General features: G+C 43.0%; 1 protein-coding gene and 1 long non-coding RNA gene across 16 annotated transcripts in view; one reads left to right on the top strand and one right to left on the bottom strand.

The window, feature by feature from the left end:
- LOC308508458 overlaps positions 1–5,112 on the bottom strand; it is a 29,656-nt gene extending 24,544 nt beyond the window's left edge. The window contains exon 1 of the long non-coding RNA XR_013995033.1: positions 4,474–5,112. This is a non-coding gene — a long non-coding RNA (uncharacterized lncRNA). The remainder of the gene's footprint in view (positions 1–4,473) is intronic.
- SLC16A9 (solute carrier family 16 member 9) overlaps positions 5,082–16,071 on the top strand; it is a 54,722-nt gene continuing 43,732 nt past the window's right edge. For 3 of the 15 annotated variants that reach the window (XM_081075128.1, XM_081075126.1, XM_081075129.1), the window contains exons 1-2: positions 5,327–5,464; positions 13,080–13,164. The gene's annotated coding sequence lies outside the window, so the exon portion shown is untranslated. Of the gene's footprint in view, positions 5,465–5,713; positions 5,881–9,623; positions 11,416–13,079; positions 13,165–16,071 lie in introns of those variants that run through there. The other 12 variants (XM_081075125.1, XM_081075131.1, XM_081075137.1 and 9 more) reach the window with 9 other exon arrangements.

Raw genomic sequence — 16,071 nt, 5'->3', positions numbered from 1 at the left:
CTGCTATTGAATAGGTTTTCTCTGTTTTGTTTCTATTGCATATGTTTACCCATCTACGATCATAGTATCTAAACCACAAATTAGAAAATCTGAATCTGACAAAAGAATTTCGTACCATTTCCAACTGCAAAAAAATATATATATATATATTAGAGGTATATTTTAGATTTGGAGTGTCTTAAAATGTTTTTGTGTGTTTTATTGTAATAATGAGATATGATATTTGAAATATGGACTATTGTAGAAGATCCTGCAGTGTGAGGCACATTCCCTAATTTCCAACAATTCTTTATAAGATCTTGTGAGAAACCGGGAAGCCATCCCAAGCTTTTCTTTTTACTAATCCCCCTATTCATCAGTTACATGATACTTCTTAATTTCTCAAATTGGTCCCCTTGTCTTTTAATAATTTTATAGGTTACACATTTTCATAATATTTTGCCTCAGCTATTAAATCAGCCTTGTTATTAGGTTGGTGCAAAAGTAATTGAAGTTTTGGCAATTATTTTTAACCTTTTAAACCGCAATTACTTTTGCACCAACGTAGTACAGAGACTCTCCTATGTGCCAAGCACTGTCCTGGATCCTGGGGTAAAGCTGTGAACAAGCAGAGTGAAGGCCAGGTCACCTATAGTCTTACAGATGTGAACCCTGGACTTGCACTGCCTGTGTTTACCTCCTATCTCTGCTGTTTTGGTGCTCTCTGACTTTGGACAGCTCATGGCGCCTTTGAACCCCATGGGGCCTTAGTTGCTCATCTGTAAAATGGGTTATATTTGCCCAATACAATTAAATGAAACAGTTCTTATACTTACTTAGAATAGAATACAGCTTGGCAGAGTAAGGCAACTGAAGAATTCAATGATCTGTTGCAGGAAAAAAAATTACTGGCGGTTTGAGCATGCAGTCATTCATTTGCTCATTTGGCCATTCACAGGCTCTAGGGAGCAGTGATGAACAAGACAGACAGTATCTGCTCTCAGAAGAGGATAGTTTCACTGTGCAAACAAACGATGAGCACATTACAGATGTCATGAGTTGGATACATGGAGATGTACTGGATGCTTTGGTAACGGGTACACATGAAGGTATATATTGTTTTAGGTTACGGCCTTGAAACCATATAGTACAAACCAGAAGAATATGAACTGGAAAGCATATCTATGGGTACACACCCACACACATACAGGACATGCACACTCTGTAAGTTTACATTTCCGATTTCCACTTTCATAAGACTATAGAGTGCTGTAGTCTTTGAACCCCAGCCTTCCTCTCATTAACTGTGTGATTGGGGGCAAATTATTTAACTTCTCTCAATTTCATTTTCATCATTGGCAAAACACAGATGATTATAATAGCACCTACTTCTTAGGTTTATTGTGAGACTTAGACAAGTTACTATGTGTGAGATGTCAGTCCTCAGTCTTAGCTCTTACCGGCCGAGAATCATTTTCCTAAGGTAGAGTGGGAAGAGGACAGGCTTAGCAGTCAGCCAGAGCAAGGTCTGAATCCTACTCCATCACTTATCTATTGAGTGACTCAGCAAGTAGCTTAAACTCTCCGAACTCCATTTTAGTTTTCTCATCTGTAAAATGGAGGTAACAATACTTAACCACTTGAGATTGCTTTGAGGGGTAAATGAGATAGCATAGTTCTTGGTAATTACCAAGTGCTCAAAGAATAGTGTTTATCTCTACCCCACCCGCTCCAAAAAAATAAATTAAAATAATTTGAGCCAGACACTACAATGAAGTAAAGGCAAGAAAAGACGAAACAATATTCTGGAGAATTTCAAGTAAAAATATGATATAGTATGTCTTGAAGGTCACTTTTCCCCAAAGGGGCACTTATGTTTCGTAGGTGGTTGGTGATTGTGACACCATGGACGGAGCATATGTGGTTTGGACCCACACACTCTGCAGCAGAAGGCAATGGTGAGCCACTGCCCGACTTCCTTTTCTCAATCTTTATCTTTCTTATCTTGAAAGCCCTTTGATGAGACAGCTCACTCATTCCTAGGGTTGCCAAGAGTCAGAGCCAACGCAACAGCAGGTAATGACTACAAAGGTCAATTTTAACATTTGGAAACTTGTCCTTTTCCTCAAAAGCTCTACAAGCATCAGAGGGGATGACTTACCCATTTCTATTATTTTCTGATCTTTTATCTGTTAGAGTGTCAACGGAAGACATGGAATTAATAGAATGATCTTTAGATCTCTGAGCTAACTGCTACAAAAACTCTAAATTCTACCTTCTTTAGTTATTTTTATTTCAAAGTGTAGTGCCTATGTAGCTATGCTCTCCTTCATAAACAAGGTAAGAACTATGCGTACAAAAGAAAAGGAACCTACTCTGGTGTAATAAGTCAGGAAATAAAGTCTGGTCAGCTGGGCAGTGGGCAGTCGCTGGACCAGTGACTCAGGTGCTATGCAAATGGCCCACCCTTCCCTGACCAACTCATACCTTCTTCTGCCCTCTGTTTCTGCTGGGGTGAGGACCACAGAGCACTTTCAGGCTAATTTCTCCATCTTATTCTCTGAAAGATTGAGGCAGCAAGTATTCTAAGAAAGGGAGAACTTAGAATTCACAAATCATAAACTTCTTAATAAATGCTCCATAATAATAATAGTACAAGGCAAAGAATGAACCCTTTTGTTCAGGACATGACTTCTGTATTAATTTTTCTTTAAAGGCTTTCCCTCAGGTTTCTTTCTTCCCAAAGGAGGTTCATTTAAGTCCAGCTTATTTAATGGCCTGCCTTTTTCTCTCACTTCATCCTGTTGAATTACATTGACTTATGGGCCCAAGAGGGACCCAAAGGGCAGGGGCTGCACAGAGCTGTAAAGCCCGTGATATTGAATGGATCTGACCCTTATCTTGCAAGCAGATCGTGCATCTTCGTGTCACTGGGGTTGAAAATCCTGGATGCTAGTAGGGTGGTAGTTTTTGTCTACTTTCTGCCAACCTGCTCCCCACCCGTTCTGCCCGGGGGGGGGGGGGGCGCGAGGGGGTGATCAGCACCTCTTTAGCTTCTCTGGGTCAAATTCCATTCATAAGTAAAGCATCAGGCTTGGATTAGATTTCTGAGTTCTCTTACACGCTCTGCTGAGGTGTGACTGAACAATGAACCTTCACAAGGCGATGGGGGCAATTTTCACATTCCAGCCTGGCAGTAATTTCCTAAATCAAGTGGCCACTTGCTCCAAAGCCAGCTTCCATGCTTCCTAAGTTCTCTGGCTGTCCGCTGACTACTTCATTCATTACATTGAGTCTGGACCTCCAGCCAGCCATTTGAGTTTTTGACCTGTGGGATCCAATCCTAAACTAAAGTTGGTCCATGCTGGTGTAAGGATAAGCTCATTTTCAGTTCTTAGTTGATAGGTGTGGACAGGCCCAAGCAGACATGGAGTGCCGATCATATACTCGCTTTAAAAGAAATCTGGGGAAAATTGGTGGAGATAAGACATGGCAACTTCGGAAAACTATGGGTGAACACAAATATTTTTCAAGTAGTGTTTCCTTTTTCCCAGTATAACTTCCTATACATTGATTGGTTTGACCAACAATCAAGAGGACATTTGCTCTGGTGATTAGGGGTTATATGAATCAAAGAAAAAACATTCTAAAAATATCTTTTATTGAAATGTATAGAGAAAAGTACACAAATTATCAGTGTACAGGTCAATGCATATTACAAAGTGAACACACTTGAGTGACCATCATGTTCAAAATTAGAACACGTTGAGAAGTCCCTATTTTGTGCCTTCTTCTCAGAAATACATTTTTGATGGTGTTGATAGCATTACCTCTCCATTTTTCCTTCCAGAAACAAATCATGAGACCACCTTTCTCTTGTTATTACTTTTATTAATTTTTTTTCCTAAATATTTCTCCCTCTTGGGACAAAACAAAATAATATTAACTTGTACTGCCCATTTTCTTCCCCATAACATGTAAGTCAGTAAATTGGGTAGAACCAAATGGTGTGGGGGCAAAGGGATGAACTGCTGTTTTCATATCTGTAAGAAAACGACATGTGTGGCTAGGGTCCAAAGGGTTTCTTTGTGGTTTTCGTTTTTGTTTCTTGAATTATTCTCATCTCCCATAGTCTGGATCCATGATGCAGGTAACATGAGAAAAAGGAAGCTCAAGAAGGTTTGGCAGCTTAATCCGGACTTCAGAAACCAACCAACCCTTTGGGGGTCTCTGTCTAAGTCAGAACCAGATCGTTCAGTGTGTAAGGGAACTCTCACCCCGATGATGGACAGCCCTAGCCCCTTTGAAAAGCTAGTAGAAGGTATGGAGCCCCTTCCCGAAAATACGTACACACACGGGAAACCAAAAAGTGTATATTACTTTGGAGGGTTCACACACCTGGTGGGCCCCTGATACCTATGGACTGTCCCCAGTCTGCTGCCGTGACTCCATGGGGATACAGCACACATCCATGTAAACACCCAAGCCCATTACCTTTCAGCCAAAGATAGGAGTGTATTGTCAGTGCAGTCCACCGGCAGGACAGACGGAACGTCCTCAGATGCAGCTTCTCGCCCTCAGCATGCTGTGTGCACTGCGGGGACGCCCTCCTTTCCGTGGAGCTGTCACAAAGGATTGCAATTGGCATTCCCACTCTTCACCGCCCAGAAGCACCGACTCCACAGAGTTCTGGTGCCCGTTTCTCCGCGGTCACTGCTGGATGGGGCGTACAGCTCCGGCCAGAAGGGCTCCCAGCGGTCCCAGGAGCCTGGAAGACCAGGGGCAACTCCCACACATCTCTGGACCTCAGCTCCCTGCAAATGCGCCCAGTCCTTGGCCGGCAGCCGCGGGCTCCCGGTGTGGCGCGCGTATGCGCAGGGTGAGGGCGCCCGGCGGGTGGTGCCAAGCTCTTCTGCTGACTTGGTGGCTCCGGGCCGGGCCCGCGCCGGAGCCCGGGTAGTGCCCTTCCTCCTCCTGGCCGACTTGGCCCAGCACGGCTCGGAGCCGCGAGAACTTGAGCAGCGCCCCTACCGCCCGCTTTTCCGCCTCCATCTACTTCTCCTCCTCCTTCCCCCAGCCACCCGCGCAGTCATAACCGGTTCAGACTGGCCAGGGTGCCCCGAAAAAGAAGACAGTGAGCAGGGGTGGGAACCACGGGGAAAAACGTCCCGGGAGGAGGAGGAGAAAGAGAAGGTGGAGCCCAGAGGGGGGGCCGGCTCCCTCCCTCCATGTGGCCGCGGCCACTGGGGGGCTCGGCGAGGGCAGAGGGCGGCGGCTCCCGGGGCAGCGCGTAGCGGGACCGATTGCCCAATACTGCAGTAGGGGCCGGGGCCGGGGCCGGGCCCCCGGATAAATAGCCGTCTTGCAGGCCCGAGCTGCAGGGGAGAGCGGCGGCCGAGATCCCCACGGCACCACCGGCCGGGTCCGCCCGGGACACCGATCCCTGTGTGGCGCCCTGGAGCCCCCCACCGAGGCCGGCACGCAGGTAAAAGGCCAGGAGCTCGCAGGGAGTGTCCCCGGGGTCGGCAGCCACCGGCGCTTCCTAGCCCCCCGGAGGCGAGAAGTAACTCCTCCGACTCTGGGCAGGAGGCGCAGGCAGCGACGCTGTCACCCGCGCCCAAGCAGCTTGGAGCTGGTTCCTCGTTTGGGGTGTGTGCCGGGGGGCTGCCAGTGTCCTGCGTGCGCTCAGGCCCACCCCTTGACAACCCGTTTTTGTTTGGGGTGCTTCTCCGAGGTGCGCAAGTTTTCCCAGGAACATGCGGGCGGCCTTTTGCACGGAGTTGGAAGAGAGAGCCAGAGAGAAAGAGAGTCCTGGAGGAAGGACGGTGTCCTCGGATGGGATTCACGGTGGAGATCTGTCCTGAGACTCCCGAGACAGCTCCTGGTGGCAGAGCGGGGAGTGTATGCGTGGGCAGGGGGAGGGATGCGACTCAGGTGGGCCCCCACTTCCCATAAGGCAGCGAGGCCTCCAGCGCCCTGGTTGGTAGTCGGCGCTCAAAGGTGCCCCCGGGAGGGTCGGGGCTGGGCAGCCCCGGGTTCTCCCGGGCTGTGAGCAAAGCAGCGTGCAGGACGGGCGGGTACTGCACTGTCGCGCCCAATTCAGCACCACCAGGTCCGCTCCTGGCCAACGCTGGAGCCCGCAGCCTCGGCGACCACCGCGGAAGGCACCCAAACCTGGGCCTCCTGGACACCGAGCAGGAACTTGGGAGGACTTGGTGCTGAAAGCTCCATCTGTGGTTCACCCTAGACAACCTACTGTGTCTCCAGCAGCATCCAGAGGCTTTGGAAAGAGCTGATGAGCATTTAAAAAATTGGTCATCAAAAACAAATCAAAGCCTCTTGGGCTGCCGCGTTTAATCCAGCCCAGGTCAATCCATTTGGAGGTTTAGGCAAGATTTACACTAAATGTATTATTTGTATCGTAAGCTACTTCATATAACAGCATTTGGGATCAATTTCCTAATGTCATCGTTTGGGTGTATTTTTTTAAATCTTGAATTACTTGGATAATAGTTCTGATTGCAGGTGGATGCCCGTCTCCCTCCCCCAGAGTAGTCAGTTGTTCTACCAGATCTTGTTAATTGGGTGTGTCCTATCAGTTTCTGAGATTTGGGTTGGTTTCAGCTATGAGAAAGTCTTCTGTCTGGTGCAAGCAGAGGACTGAGAAAGCTAGAGTAGATTCTGAAGTAAAAGCAGGATTATTCATTATACAATGGCACCTCCTTTTAAATGACATGTGAATGCAGATAAGTGGGTTAGTACCCGTATCGTTGCCAGAAATGTTTCTGTAAGGCCCTGAGAAGTGGAGATTACATAACGAAATTGCTGAACCCGCAATTTTGCCACAATTCATACTTTTAGCATCACTGACTGCTGAAAAACATCCTTTTCTGTTTCTTTTCTTATGTGTGTAGGCCACTGGGGTAACAGGAACCCTTCATATCTATGGGATAAATTTAGGGAAGGACCAAAGATATGAGGAGGTAGATCAGGACACTAGGAAATCTTTTCCCACTTCTGACTGTGACTGAAAAGATGGGGCTGATGATGTGCATTGGTTGGCATTGGAATATGTATCAGGGCAGATGATGGTGCTTTGGGAATGGATCTGCTCATGAAACTAGAGCTAGAGGGTGACAATTAGACAGATGTGGTCAGATTCTTAAGCTTTATCCCCTTAGTATTGTGAACCCTGTTTTTTGTAGTCTTTTTCTCAAGTGAGCTATTTCTTGAACTTAATTCATAGAGTGCAATTGGGTATAGAAAGCCAGTGGGAAGGTACAAAAGAAACAATGTCATGCTTGAGTAATTACAGCTTTCCAATAAAGTACCACCTAGTGACTTTTGATTTTAAAAATTGCAAGAATGCATGTACTTTGAGCTGGTTGGCCTTTTATTTAGGAGATTCTTTGTAGATGTCCTGTGATTGAGACTGAACTATAACTTAAAACTTAGTTCATGGGAAGAACACATGGTCCCTGCCTTGAAAGAGTTTAGCTACAGGGAAAAATAGGCATATTTACAGATATCTACAATACACGAGAGTGTAGATGGAATCACATGACAACGGCATTAATAGTGTGCTCTTAGTGTGGCAGAGAAAAGGACAGGTTCATTCAAGGTTAAGAACTAAGTAAAGTTTTGTGTATGTAGCCTTTGATCTGGGGGTTGAGGAGGGAGAGGATTTCCTCAGTGCAAAGGAGGCCAGCTGGAACAAGGGGTGTGGAAGTCTGATATGTTCACAGGCAGCAGAGAAGGTTAGAGTACCCAGAGCCTGGAATTTAGGATAGATAGTCTGGAAGGCAGGATGGAGCAAGATTATGAGGAACATGGCAAACCATGCTAAGAAACTAAAATGTGACTGAACATTATTATTATACTTTACGAACAACGTAAGCATCCTTAACTGTAGTTTACACCTTGAAGTTCAATTTTCTGAGCTTCCCTCTAAAATAAACATATGTATAAAATCTCAGTGGAATTTGGTTTCCATAAAGGTTACTATAGAAGAGTTATGTGCTCCAAATAACCTTCAATTTTGGGCGAGTGCTCAGGCCAAATCTGATCTCTAGATCTCTAAAAACAAACGTATGGTGATGTCAGTTTTCCAGAAGAAATGACTCATTATTTAAATCTATTTTTATTTAAATCCAGTTCTCTCCCACACCCCAAAATTGCAACCTTATGATATAACAACTCTTAGTTTGCTTAAAACTTTGGATAGGAAAATACTTCTACTTTCCTGGGCCAATATGCAGAGTAAAGTTACCTTCTATTCTCTGTTTCAGTTGCTAATAATCATAATAATTATTAATGTTTATAAACCATGATATGTCAAATGAGCCACACACCTTATTTTATCTCTAGAGGCATAACTCTTATCTTAGACTGAGTATTTTAATAAGGTCACTCAGCTAAATAAATGATGCGATCAGGATTTGAACTCAAGAAGTCAGTCTTGATAACTTATCTTTTGAATGATTGTTCTATAACATAACAAGGACATAATACATGTGAAGTGTTATTAACGGTAGTTAGGAATTAGTCCTGTTACCTATAGGAGGAGTGTTTCTCAATTTTTTTTCTTTGCACCCATCATTCTTACTTTATTTTAAAAGATTTTTCTTTAAATATAGCTAACATACAATATTATACTAGTTTCAGGGGTACACTATGGTTATTCAACATTTATATACCCAAAGAAGTGATCACCATGATAAGTCCAGCAACCATCTGACACCGTACCATGCGATCACAATATTATTATTCAATAATTAGTCATATTCCCTATGCTGTACGTTACATCCCCATGACTTACTTGTTTTATACCTGGAAATTTGAACCTCTTATTCCCTTTCATCTCCCCCCCTTTTTAATTTTTCAATGATAGTTGACTTTCAATATTATTTTATATTAATTTCAGGTGTACAGCATAGTGGTTAGACATTCATATAATTTAAGAAGTGATCTGCCTGAATAGTCTAGTACCCACCTTGCACTATACATAGTTATTACCATATTATTGACTATATTCCTTAAGTTATATCCTACGTCCCCATGACAACTGTGTAACACCAATTTGTACTTCTTATTTCCCTCTTTTTTTCACCCACCCCCCCTTCCATTTGGCAACCATCAAAATATTCTCTGTATCTATGAGTTTGCTTCTGTTTTATTTGTTTATTTATTTTGTTCTTTAGATGTCACTTACAAGTGAAATCATGTGACATTTATCTTTCTTTGTCTGACTTATTACACTCAGCACCATACCCTCTGGGTTCATCCATGTTGTTGCAGATGGCAAGATTTCGTTCTTTTTTTTTTATGGCGGAGTAATGTTCCATTGTATATATGTACCACCTCTTCTTTATCTGTTCATCCATTCAGGGACACCCAGGTTGCCACCATATCTTGGCCATTGTAAACAATGCTGCAGTGAACATATGGATTCACACATACCCTCTAAGTAGCGTTTTGGGCTTCTTCAGATAAATACCCAGAAGTGGGATTACTGGGTCCTTCTTTTACTCTTGTTATAACTTTTGTTTTAAAGTCTCTTTTGTCTGGCATAAATATTACTATCACAGATTTGTTTGTTTGTTTCTATTTTCATGTAATGTCTTCTGCCATTTCTTTACTTTCAGTCTGTACGTGTTTTTCAATCTGAAGTGAGTTTCTTGGAGGCAGCACGTATAATGTGTAAGAGATTTGTTTTCTTATCCATTCAGCCACCCTATGTCTTTGGATTTAATCCATTTACATTGAAAGTAATTGTTTACATATATGTGGTTATTGTCATTTTATTATTCATATTTTTGGGCTTTTTTTTCCTTCTTACAGAAGTCCTTCTAAGATTCCTTATAATACTGGTTTGGTGGTGCTTTAGCTTTTTCTTGTGTGGGAACCTCTTTCTCTTCCTTCATTTCTAAATGGTGGCTTTGTTGGGTAGAGTAATCTTGGTTGTAGGTCCTAGCTTTTCAGCACTTTGAATATTTAATGCCAATCCCTTCTGGCCTGCAAAGTTTCCATTGAGAAACAAGCTAACAGTCTTATGGGAGCTCCTGTGTAGGTAACTAACTGCTTTTCTCTTGCTGCTTTTAAGATTCTCTCTTTTTAACCTTTGGCATTTTAATTATGATGTTTCTTGTTGTTGGCCTCTTTGGGTACATCTTGTTTGGGACTCTCTGTGCTTCGTGGGCTTGTATTTCTATTTCCTTCACTAGGTTAGGGAAGTTTTCTGTCATTTTTTCAAATAGGTTTTCAATTCCTTGCTTTCTCTCTTTTCCTTCTGGTATTCCTTCTTTAATACAAATGTTGGTACGCTCGATGTTGTCCCAGAGGCACTTTAAACTATCCTTATTTTTTGGGGTTCTTTTTCTTTTTGCTGTTCTGATTGGGTGTGTTCTGCTACCTTAACTTGTAAATTGCTGATTCAATCCTTTTCTTCATCTAGTCTACTGTTGATTCCCTCTAGTGTAGTTTTCATTTCAATTATTGTATTCTTTGTTTCTAACTGGTTCTTTTTCATGTTTTCTCTCTCCATTTTTATGTTTCCTATCTCTTTGTTGAAGTTCTCCCTGAGATAACTGAGCATCCTTATAATCAGTGTTTTGAACTCTGCGTCTGGTAGATTGCTTCTCTCCATTTTGTTTAGCTTTTTTTCTCTTTTTTCCTGGAGCTTTGTTTTCTTCTTTTGTTTTGGACATGTTTCTTTGTCTCCCCATTTTGGCTGCCTCCCTGTTTTTGTTTGTATGTATTAGGTAGGACTGCTATGTCTTCCAGTCTTATTAGAGTGGCCTTATGTAGTAGGTATCCTGTGGGACCTAGTGGCTCAGTCTGCCTGGTCACCTGAGCTGGGTGCTTCAGATGTGTTCTTTGTGTGGGTTGTATGTGCCCTCCTATTGTAGTTGAGCCTTGGTTGCTGTTTGCACTCAGTGGATGGGATTAACCCTTGAGCTGGTTGGTTCTGAGGACAGGCTGTGACTACAGTGGAGGAGTTGTGGTGTTGAGGCTGACCCTACAGTACAGGATTCGCTTTAGCAGGGCTCTGGTGCCTGCCCCATCTGCCCTTTGGGTGTGTCATGCTTGGAGGTGCTAAAGTGATGCCCTGGTCCAGTCCAAAGCTGGCCAATGGGCTTGCCAGCCCCAGGATCTCCTGGGTGGGGACTCACTGCAGGCCAACTTCAGCTATATCCTATGCCCTGCCTGGGGCCACATGGCATGCACCACAAAGCAATCCCCAAATGGTCCCTGCCTGTGCTGAGCTTTGAGGTGCCTTGAAAGGCCAAGCTGTGAACCAAGACCAGCTGTCGCTAGTTGCTGGGCTTAGGGTTGTTCAGCCAGAGAGAGGTACGGGACACACTGAAGCCAGATGTTGCTTGTTTGGGTTTTGTGAACCTTGGAGAGATTTTAAGAAAGTTTGCAGCATGAGTCAAGGTAAGTGGTTTGTATGGAAAAGCGACTGGAAGGGGTTTTTGTGTGCTCGGAAGTTGGGTGGGAAGGGTCCACAGAATCACCAGGGTGGGGCAGAGCCAATGGTGTTAGCCAGGGTAATGGAGACTCATACACGGTGCCCACCTGCATCTGCACGCTGAGAGTGGGGAGGGCTCAACAAACAAACAATGGTCTCTGCCAGCTCCTCCATCCAGTAGAAAGCTGCCCCGCCAGCCCTCACCCTGCAGCCAGACAACTCAGTTCTTCTCCATAAGTCCCCAACGCCTTTTGATCTGCTGCCCCAGTGCTGGAGCTCAGAGTGAGTCTGTCAGAGAGTAAGTCCACGTGCAGGGCCTTTAAGAGGATTCCCTTGGACTGCAGCCACCCTCCACCTTACTCACTCACTCAGCCACAATCTCCGTTAATTTTCACAATCAGAAATTATGGAGACTTCTCTCCCCAGCACTGAAATCCTGAGCCGGGGAGCCTGGCATGGGTATGGAACCCCTCGCTCCTCTGGGGGGACCTCTGCAACTGAGATACCCTTCCCAATTTTTAATGGTCATCTGAGTGTAGGCCAGCCCCACTGCTCCACCCCCCTACCAGTCTCCAGGTGGCTTCTTTTATATGTCCTTCTATATGGCCACTGGTTTAGCTAGACTTCAAGGAATTCTCAATGACGGTTGTTCTATAGTTTAATTGTAATTTGGATGTGGTTATGAGAGGATGCAAGCGCAGTATTTACCTACTCTGCCATCTTGACTGGAAAACCTTTTTTCTTTTTAATTGAGATACAGTTGACATACAACATTGTGTTACTTTTAGGCATACAACATAATGATTTGATATATGTATACATTGCAGAATGATTACCATAATACGTTTAGTTAACATCCATCACCACACATTTTATTTTGGATGAGAAGTTTTAAGGTCTACTCTCTTAGCAAGTTTCGTATATATAATACAGTATGTTAACTGTACTCATGCTGTACCGTACACATCACTCTGATTAATTTTACTTTACAAAAATCACATATTTCAATGTTTTAACACATCTTCAAACTACTACATGATCTTGTAGTTTTATGATCCATTCAAAAGAAACTATTAAGCTCTTTGAGAAAAGATGAGATATAGGGTAAGAAAAGCATTAATACATGTGATAGCATTAAATACAAAAACTAGACCTGACAAATTATCTGGAAGAGTATCAATTTTAAATATTCTTCTCATTATTCCCAATAAATCCCCCAAAAGCATCAGATCTTTTTGTATTTCTGCATCTCATCTATATTGCCATGTGTCTTGATTTTTATTCTAAAGATCATATAGCAAATACACTAGTTTGTACACTACATACTAAAGTGTGTATTCAGACAACTGATTGGACTCTACATAATCGTGCACAAATTATGCAAAACATACTAAGCAAAAGAAAATACCAGTGTAGATAGCATTATCATAGATTTTTTTCACCAGAACACTACTGTTTGGGCCAACCTTTGTGGGATATGGGTTGATTGGAACAGAGAAAAGATGACACAGGAGGCTGGCAGCATAGGGGGCATGGGTAAGAGTTTGGGATACAGGGAGATGATTATACCTACTTGTATGTAAGTATCTGGCTCTCATTTTGCTTATATTTCACTCTGTTAAACCTCTAGATATTTTCATCTCTTCTAAGATTCTGATTGGATTACGAATTCTGGTACTTCCTCTTCTGAACCTGAGAGCAGAACTTGGAAATAGGTAACTATTCATTGGATTGGTCAGTAAGAGATTTTGATACTGGATCTCTCCCCCAGCATGACATCTCTAAATCTCAGTTTCCTCATACAGATGAGGGAATTGGGGAGTTGATAAGATCAGTGGCAGTAAGTTCACAGGGTTCATTCAGGCATCATAAATGAGCAAATCAAATTGTGGAAGGGGATGTCAGGAAAGCACAGGGGAAACTCTAAACGCAGATCAGTTTTTGTTCTGTGTCATGGAGATGTTATGGAGTGGGAGGAACTGGAGAGAACATGCCCATTCAATGAGGGCCAATTGTTACATATGAATGAGGGCCCAGTATTGCCAGACCTTCTGATTTTTCAAGAGAATCCAGAAATTCAGATTTTTATGTGAAATCTTCCCATTTTAAAATATTGGAAATCCATTCAAAAGTGTTAAAAATAAAATAAAATAACAATTCAGCAAGCCAGATAAAACACCTCTAGAGATCCAGAAATCAGATTTGGCCTGAGCATGGCCAATCTGCTAAATGATTTTCAAGTTTCCTTTTGGCTTTAGATTTTCATGATCCTACACTCAATCCATTTTATCTATAACCCATTTCTTTCCTTTTGCTAAAACATATTCCAGTGTTCACCATATCTAAATTATGATAACTTTGGAGGGGCTCTTTGGCTTGTGTTGAACTATGTATAATAGATCTGTAAGGCCTTTAATGTCAAAGGATGTCCTTTTTTGATGAGCATGCTGTTGACATAGTTCAGATGCTCCAGCAGTTAATTACTTGTGTTAATAATCCATTTTAGGGACAATTAGTGTGGTTTCATTCCAGGACCCAGAGCTGTTTCTCTAAACATTTTCCTTCCTGCTCTTCCTTCGTATACCAGTTTGAGATAATAACCAGCTGGTAAATTGATCTTGGTTTCCACTTGGACAGGGTGTATTTCTAGGCTTGATTTATGGTGCTAAGACAAAGAAATCTTTGTCATCTTCACTTTGGCAAGATTTCACTACCTAGTCTGTCTCTCTTATGGGGATATCCTTGAATTACAACTAGGTGAATAAGTATGAATCATGTTAATCTAGCAGTTGGATTTTTTTAAAGAATATTTATATAAATGCAAAAATAAAAATGAAAACAAAAATAATGGATTTTCATATAATTCTAATTCCAAATTAATTTTGATAACTCTGGTCCTAGGAAAACTGCACAGTGAAATTCTTTAATATTTTATTTAAAGCTAAGATTTTTGGATTTGACTGGCTAAAATGTGTTCTTTGCTTTCTGTCAATGAGCTATTTTACAAACAAGTCGGCCTGACTCTAACTGAAAAGCTCAGGACAAATATTGACAACGGAAAGGAAGTATCTGAGTAAATAAAACAAGAATGGCATGTTCAAAGAAACCACATACCTTACTGTGACTGAGTTGGCTGTGAGAGAACAAACAGAAGGCTCTGAATGACAGTTCTGAGCCACAGTTTGTTTTTGTCCTGGCTTTAGTGATGAGTCAACCCTCCCCTGTACTTCAGAGAGTGTGATAACCATCTCTGGATGTTTAACATTTAAAACCAAATCTAAAAGAATCAGGTAATTCTGTGATCATTAAAGACATGCCATCTGATGTTATATAGGTGAAAAAAAGGGATTTAAAACATCAATTTCTCTATTTTACCCATGTATTTTGCTAGCCCTTCAGATTCAATGATGGAAGCAGTCTCTAAACTCCATGGAGTCAGGGATGTCAATCAATGTGATCAACAACTGCAAGGCAAACAAAAGCTTATTTGGGAGTCTTTTAGGAATTGAAATTCTAGGAACACACTTTTGGGTAGAAACACAACTGTTCTGAGGTGGAAAAAAAGGGACAGAGCTTATAAAGACAGAAAAGGGTTGGTCTTCCAAAGGGATTACACAAGTTCCTTTGAAAGAGCTGTGACTGGTCCTGGCAAGCAGACTTATATTATGATATACATGTGTCATGCAGGGCGTCAGGTGAGGTCTCTGGTCCTGCTCCCCACATAAAAATGCAGGACATGGTGAGGCCAAACAGGAACACCCATGGAGCCACTGATAGGGGAGTCATACCACTATATTCTCGCTGGCAACTGGGTTGGAGACACAGGAAGCAGGAGGCACACTATCCGCAACCCGCGTCTGCTTCTCTGCCAACCAACCTCACTTGGTAGCTGCAATCCACTCTTGCTAGCTCAGTCATCATCTTCTTGCTAGCCCCCATTTTTTTGCTAGCGTAGCCACAGCAGTTATATTAGTGGCCAATGGCTCACTGGTTACAGCTGACGGCCAACTAGCCACAGCTGATGGCCATCCAATCACAGTTGATGGCCATTTACTACCTGAGCCAACACCTTTCCACGTGAGGCCGAGAGCCTGGAAACTGCACTCCTGGCTCTGTCCCCACAACATGATTAATTGCTTATGTCTATGGTGTGGGGACAGTCCCAGAGAGCAGTTTCCAGGCTCTGAGCCTCATGTGGAAAGGTGCTGGCTTTGTTATTAGATGGCCATCCGCTGTGGCTGCTTGGCCATCAGCTGTTACCATTAGCCATGAGCCACTAATATAACTGCCATGGCTGCGCTAGGGGTGTGGTTGGTTGGTTGGCAGAGAAACGGACAGTGGATTGCAGATCATGTGGCTCCTGCTTCTTGTGTCTCCAACTCAGCCGCCAGCGAGACTCTAGTGGTATGACTCCCTTATCCATGGCTCCATTGGTGTTCCTTTTTGACCTCACCATATCCTGCATTCTTATGTGGGGATCGGGGCCAGAGACCCCACATGACATATGGCTATGTGAAAAATAATTTTTTTTTAATAGAGAATTCAGTGGGTTGTGTGTTAAGCAGCTTTGGCATTTTTGGTATATCTGGGAAGCTATCTTTGGAAATGGCTTCCAGTAGTAT

The sequence above is a fragment of the Rhinolophus hipposideros genome (genome assembly GCF_964194185.1).
Source record: "Rhinolophus hipposideros genome assembly, chromosome: 15".
Taxonomy (NCBI): domain Eukaryota; kingdom Metazoa; phylum Chordata; class Mammalia; order Chiroptera; family Rhinolophidae; genus Rhinolophus; species Rhinolophus hipposideros.
The sequence above is the reverse complement of the archived record's forward strand: the minus strand, read 5'-3'. Positions and strand labels throughout refer to the sequence as shown.